The sequence below is a fragment of the Benincasa hispida genome, chromosome 9 (genome assembly GCF_009727055.1).
Source record: "Benincasa hispida cultivar B227 chromosome 9, ASM972705v1, whole genome shotgun sequence".
Classification (NCBI taxonomy): domain Eukaryota; kingdom Viridiplantae; phylum Streptophyta; class Magnoliopsida; order Cucurbitales; family Cucurbitaceae; genus Benincasa; species Benincasa hispida.
Genome location: NC_052357.1, coordinates 86,171,465 through 86,178,557, shown reverse-complemented (window position 1 = coordinate 86,178,557; position 7,093 = coordinate 86,171,465).

Sequence of the window (7,093 nt, the reverse complement as noted above, 5' to 3'; positions counted from 1 at the left end):
GGAGTGACCTCCCTACGGAGAGTATTTTTTTAGCTTAAATCTAGATTTCGGTGAATAAGAGGAAGTTGTTCAAATATAATTTATTATACGATAAATAGATTTCAACTACCACATCTCCATATAGTTTACATCGTGAGATTCATATGACGCTTCGTGTTCACCCTAGGAGTGACCTCCCTACGGAAATTATTTTGTATGAGCCAATATCAAGGTAAACGGAGAAAGTAGTTTTCATAGTAAGTGGGTGAAGGATATGTGTTTCAATATATCCTGTGTCCTTCTTCATTAGTCTGAACCGTGAGATTCCTATGTTGCACCTGCTGGTTAGCTTTAGCTTTAAGCGACCCTTTGCTAGTCGTTTAGCTACGAAAATCCCCACGGAGGGTTGTAACATAGGATTTGGAACAACCCAGGCTTCAATAAAATGAATAGGGTCTTATAATTCCGTTTTGGATGTTGTCTTCTATTTCAGAGGCAAATTCATACCGTCCTATAGGATCTGAAAATGGCGGGTCATACTTACAAGAATTACTAAGTTGTTAGTAAAGATCTTGACTGAAGATAACTAAACGACTATAGGAATAAGAGTTATTCCGAAGACAATTGAAATAAGAGTTATTCCGGGGATAGTGTTTGGTCAAAATTATTTGTTTTAGTGAAGGAATATCTTACTGCCCCACGGTAGCACATATTCTGACTCACTAAAATATCGTTGCAAATAAATAATGGTTATAGGTATATTATTGTTTTTGCTAAAATTTGATTTTGGATTTAGTTACAATTTGCTAATTAGAATTTATTTGAATTTTATCAGCATGTCGAATTCTGTAATACTCGCTTCCGATGTACATAACAGTAAAATCAAATCCACAAATAAATTACTAGTAGTTGATTATACCAAAAGAGTTTTAACAGAGGATTGTCCTCTATCTCCCAACTCATCTAAAATTATGAATTATGTAGATGAGGATGCTGAATTCAAACAACAAGATAAATATGATTTACTTGTTATCGAAGCATGTTTAGTGGAAAATAATAAAATCTGGATAATTGATTCAGGTGCCGCTAATCATGTATGTACTATCTCACAGGAAACAAGTTCCTGGAGACAGTTGACAGAAGGTGAAACAATATTTAAGGTAGGGACCGGGGAGATTGTTTCGGCCAAAGCAGTAGAAGATATGAAGTTATTTATAGGGGATAAGTTTATTTCGAAAATGGTGAAGTGTTCATCAAAATGGGAAACAAACATATTTGCTCTGTAAAATTAGAAAATAACTTGTACATGTTAAAACCAACTGAGGTCAAAGCTGTTTTGAACATAGAGATGTTTAAACTGCTGGGACTTATAAGAAGAGGAAGATTTCTCCAAATTCCTATCTTTGGCACTTAAGACTGGGTCACATAAATCTCAACAGGATTACGAGATTGGTTAAGAACGGTCATCTAAATAAGTTGGAAGACAGTACATTACCACCATGTGAGTCTTGTCTTGAGGGTAAAATGACAAAAAGATCTTTTTCTGGAAAATGTCTTAGAGCCAAGGAACCCCTAGAGCTGATTCACTCAGACCTTTGTGGGCCTCTAAACGTTAGAGCAAGAGGAGGGTTTGAATATTTTATCAGTTTTATAGTTGATTATTCTAGGTATGGGCCTATTTACCTAATGCACCAAAAGTCTGAAACTTTTGAAAAGTTTAAAGAGTATAAGGTTGAGGTTCAGAACCAATTAGGTAAAAAGATCAAAACACTTCGATCGAATCGAGGTGGTGGGTATATGGACACAAAATTCCAGAACTATTTGATAGAAGTATGGAATTCAGTCTCAACTCATAGCCCCTGGCACACCCCAGCAGAACGGTGTGGCAGAAAGGAGAAACAGAACCTTGTTGGACATGGTTCCTTCCATGATAAGTTACGCTCAGTTACCAAATTCTTTTTGGGGACACACAGTTGAGACTGTAGTGTATATTTTGAACATAGTTCCCTCGAAAAGCGTTTCTGAAACGCCTTACAAGCTCTAGATGTGACGTAAAGGAATTTACATCACTTCAGGATTTGGGGTTGTCCAGCACATGTGTTGGTGCAGAATCCTAAAAAGCTGGAATACTGTTCAAAAGTATGTCTATTTATAGGCTACCCAAAAGAAACAAAATGTGGTTTCTTTTATGATCCTCAATAAGATAAAGTGTTTGTATCGACAAATGCAACATTCCTAGAGGAAGATTGTATAAAGAACTATCAACTTCACCGTAAGCTAGTAATAGAAGAAATGTCCAGATAAAAGACAAATGTATCAACAAGAGTTGTTGATCGAGCAGGTCCTTCAACAAGAGTTATTGATAGAGCAAGTCTGTCAACAAGAGTTGTTGATGAAACTAATACTTCACATCCTTCTCAAGAGTTGAGAATGCCTCGTCGTAGTGGGAGGGTTGTGCAACAGCCTGACTGGTACATGGGTTTAACTAAAACTCAAGTCATCATACCAGATGATGGTTTAGAGGATCTATTGTCTTTTAATCAAGCAATGAATGATGTGGACAAAGACCAATTGATTAAAGCCATGGACCTTGAAATGGAATATATGTATTTCAATTCTGTCTGGGATCTTGTAGATCAACCGGAAGGGGTAAAACCCATCGGTTGCAAGTGGATCTACAAGAGAAAACGAGACCAAGTTGGTAAGGTACAACTCTACAAAGCTAGACTTGTGGCAAAAGGGTTTACCCAAAGAGAGAGGTTAGATTTTGAAAAAAACCTTCTCTCTAGTTGCCATGATAAAGTCTATTAGAATACTCTTGTCCATAGCCACATTTTATGATTATGAAATATGGCAAATGGATGTCAAGACAACTTTTCTGAATGGCTATCTTGAAGAGAGTATCTATATGTCTCAACCAGAAGGTTTATACAGTAGAGTCAAGAGCAAAAAGTTTGCAAGATTAATCGATCCATTTATGGATTAAAACAAGCTTCTAAATCCTGGAATATGAGATTTGACACTACGATCAAATCTTATGGCTTTGAAAAAAATATTGACGAACCCTGTGTTTACAAGAAAATTGTCGAAAAACTGTCGCTTTTCTAGTGATATATGTTGATGATATTCTACTCATTGGGAATGAGGTAGAAAATCTAGCTGACGTTAAGAGATGGCTGGCTTCACAATTCCAAATAAAAGATTTGGGAGAAGTACAGTTTGTTCTTGGAATCCAAATAGTTCGAAATCGGAAGAACAGAACATTGACATTATCTCAAGCATATTATATAGACAAGATGTTGTCTAGGTATAAAATGCAAAATTTCAAGAAAGATCTTTACCTTTCAGGCATGGAATTCACTTGTCTAAGGAGCAGAGTTCTAAGACACCTCAAGAGATTGAGGAGATGAATAGAATTCCATATGCATCTGCAATTGGGAGTTTGATGTATGGAATATTGTGTACACGTCCCGACATATGCAATGTTGTAGGAATTGTCAGCAGATTCAGTCCAATCTTGGTCATGACCATTGGACTGCTATTAAAAATATTCTCAAGTATCTTCAGAGAACAAGAGATTATATGCTCGTGTATGGTTGATTATATGCTCGTGTATGGTTCTAAGGATCTGATCCTTACTGGATACACTGATTCTGACTTTCAGACCGATATTGATTCGAGGAAATCAACTTCAAGGTCAGTATTCACTCTGAACAGAAGAGCAGTTGTGTGGAGGAGCATCAAGCAAAGTTGTATTGCGGACTCCACAATGAAAGCTAAGTATGTAGCTACAAGCGAAGCAGCAAAAGAAGCAGTATGGCTTAGAAAGTTCCTAACAGATCTGAAAGTAGTTCCTAACATGCATCTGCCTGTCATTCTCCATTGTGACAATAGTACAGCAACTGCAAATTCAAAGGAACCATGAAGCCATAAAAGGGAAAAACATATCGAGCGAAAGTACCATCTCATCAGGGAGATTGTACATAGAGAAGACGTCATTGTCACACAAATTGCTTCCCAAGACAACTTAGCTGATCCATTTACGAAGACTCTCTCGGGTAAAGTGTTTGAGGGTCATCTAATAGGACTTGGTCTACGGGTTTTGTATCACTAGGGCAAGTGGGAGAATTTATGGATATTGTAATGCCCTAGTTTATTGTATTTGTACATTTTATTATCTCCATGTAAACTCAACATTGTAAATATTTATAGATATTGATCTACTGGAGTTTTAGTCCAAGTGAGAGTATTGTTGGGTTTTATGTCCTAAAAACTCGTAGTTTGTAAAATGATAAACATTTTCTATTATCAATATACTTGTTATTGATCTTATAAATTGTATGAAAGTCTAAATCCAATAAACTAAGACCCATGACTATTGTATGAGTACTTGAACTTTATGTGGAGACATAAGAATGGATCGGATTCAAGTAAATAGTCAAAATGATCTAAGGTACATGAATGAGGTTGGGTACCTTATTCTGGTAACACCATTGGATACGGCCTACTCTATAGTTGTTACAAAGAGTTGTAAAGTGCTACATACGATGTGATCCTAATTCGTACTTGTTATGACATGAGGAGTGAGGGTGTCCTATGCAATGAGTTTGCATAAGTTCCAGACCAAGAAATAAGTCACTTTTACTTTATAACGTTGTTTACTGTTTAAGACTGACTATTTCACCTAGATGGCCTAGGTAACTCGATCTTAATACTGAGCTAACTATGAACTCCTATTTATTCGGGATTGCCCTTATATTTGCATAGTTGAGGGTTGGCTCAACAGCGCCGACTCAATAAGACTTCCATTTCAGGGGTAAGACCGGATAGATAGTTGGGGATATAGGGTGCAAGACAGAGTTCACGCCTACCCGATTTAGGGATAGGAGAAAAGTTGTTCTCTCAAGTACTGAATCCAAGTCTTGAACAAGGGGCCCCACCCTCTCACTGGGGTGAAAGAGTTTGGTTTGGTGATTGGATCACAAATCAGTTGTTCATTAGAGGATCAGTAGGGACTTGAGGAATAAGACGTAATATCGGGGGTAAAACAGATATTTGACCCAACCGTTATTACGAACAACCTGTGAAGGGTCGACTTGCTGATTATGGTTAAATCATGTGGACATAATATATCTACGGTAAGGGGAGTGCAACTATGAGCTTTAGTGGAATGACCCATTAGTTAACAAATGAAGATTAATATGGTCTAATGAGTTTAGCTAATTAATCTCGGATCGTTGGAGCCTATGATCTGTAGATCCGCGAGGTCCTCCTACTAGCTCTAGAATAGCGTGATAAGTTAATTTGAAACGTTCAAATTAGAATTAAGGGAATTAGTAATTATATGAGATATAGTTATGTTTAATTTTAGAATTAAACGGTATAGGAGAATTTATATATTTAAATATGATTTAAATATATAAAGATAGATATGTGTTAAAATTAATTAAGTTTTATTTATTAATTAATTTATGAAATTAATTAATTTTTTATTTTTAAAATCAAATAGATTTATTAAAACAAATTTTGATTTTTGGATAAAATTGGAAAAGGAAAAGAAAACAAAAACACATTTAAAATGGAAAAATGGATTTTTCCATTATCCATCTATGAAGTAACTAGCTCACAAACATTGCATTATCTTGCCTTTGTCTTCTCCAAGCATGAGCTGCAACTCATGCAGCTCTTCTCTTTGCATGTTGATCTGCAATATAATGAGAAGATTAGAGTAAAAATCGGGCATGCAATCAAAAGGTTTTTGAGAGAAAAACTGGTTTGAAGAAAGGTTCTTCAACCTTGTTGCAGCAGTGAGCTTTTCTCCTTCATCACTTGATTCAAGCTTGTTTTGAGTCCCACAACTCAATCTAGAGCACCAAGAGAATAGTGGGAAAGATCTTGAGGTGGTCTATAATAAGATATGGAGAAGATTGCAACTGGAGATGGAGCTTTGAAAAAGTTCTTCAAGAGGTATGTCTTGAAACCCATTTTTCTGTAGAAGCATGCTATATTATGCCAAAATTAGTGAATTTGAATGCTTAGATGATCATTGTTCTTCTGCTGCATTTGATACAATCCTACAATTATATATCTATCTATGTGACATTTGCCTTTATGGCTCATCATTTGGGTTTTTGGTCAAATTAGATGCTTGCTCTATCCTTGTGCTTTTTTGGAAACTTTTGAGCAAAAGGATATTGAGTCTTGCAAGAGTTTGTCATTGTTTAGATAATTTTGATATGTTATTTATTTTTTGACTTAAATTGATTAGAATTTTATTAAGTGCCTTTTAATCATGAAGTTATACATATTCTATGGTTTACATTATTGAATGAAAATCATTTTGAGTTGATGTGTGTGTTACGTTGAAAATGTATATGATTTGCAATATTGTATAGAAGAGTTGTTAAATTCTTTTTCATAGGGTGTATTCATAAAATTGGTACTTTTTTTTTTTAATCTCCAGTAGCATTTTGTTCAAAATTGGTTTAAATTGATTTGTGTTGCTACCATGCTTATATTTGATTGATAATGTTTTCTCTTTGAGTGACATTGAATTTTGATAATATTGATTTGCCTTTATTTGGTATTATTATATGTTTTTCAATAATTGATATTTATTTTCTAATATTTGATATTTCGATTGTTTGAATTTTGTTTGAATGAGTTTATCTCCTTGGTGTTTATTAATTTTTCAATTTTTCTTAGGGGAAATTGATTCTCGTATTATTTTATTGTTGTGTGCCTCTCTTATTCTTATTATTTATCATTTTAGGGGAAGTTATTGCATTTCCAGTAAAATTGTGTTATGAAAATTTATTTGATATTTCTACCCTCAAGTTGAATTAAGTGCTAAATAATTTTTTGTTCCTTATTATAAGGAATTCTCAATTGATTTTAAAATGGGGAAAATTTTGTGAAATTGGTCAAGATAGAATTAGTTTGAGCTTGGTTGATTTCTTATGATATCTCTTGAATTTATCGTGTTGCTTATTTTCAAAAGACATGTTAATAGGAGAAAAAATGCACAATTATGTATTCATGATTTTAGGAGAAGCCTTCATGTCCTTATGTTACTTTTTTAATTATCTTTTTTTTATTGATTCCAAAAGGAGGA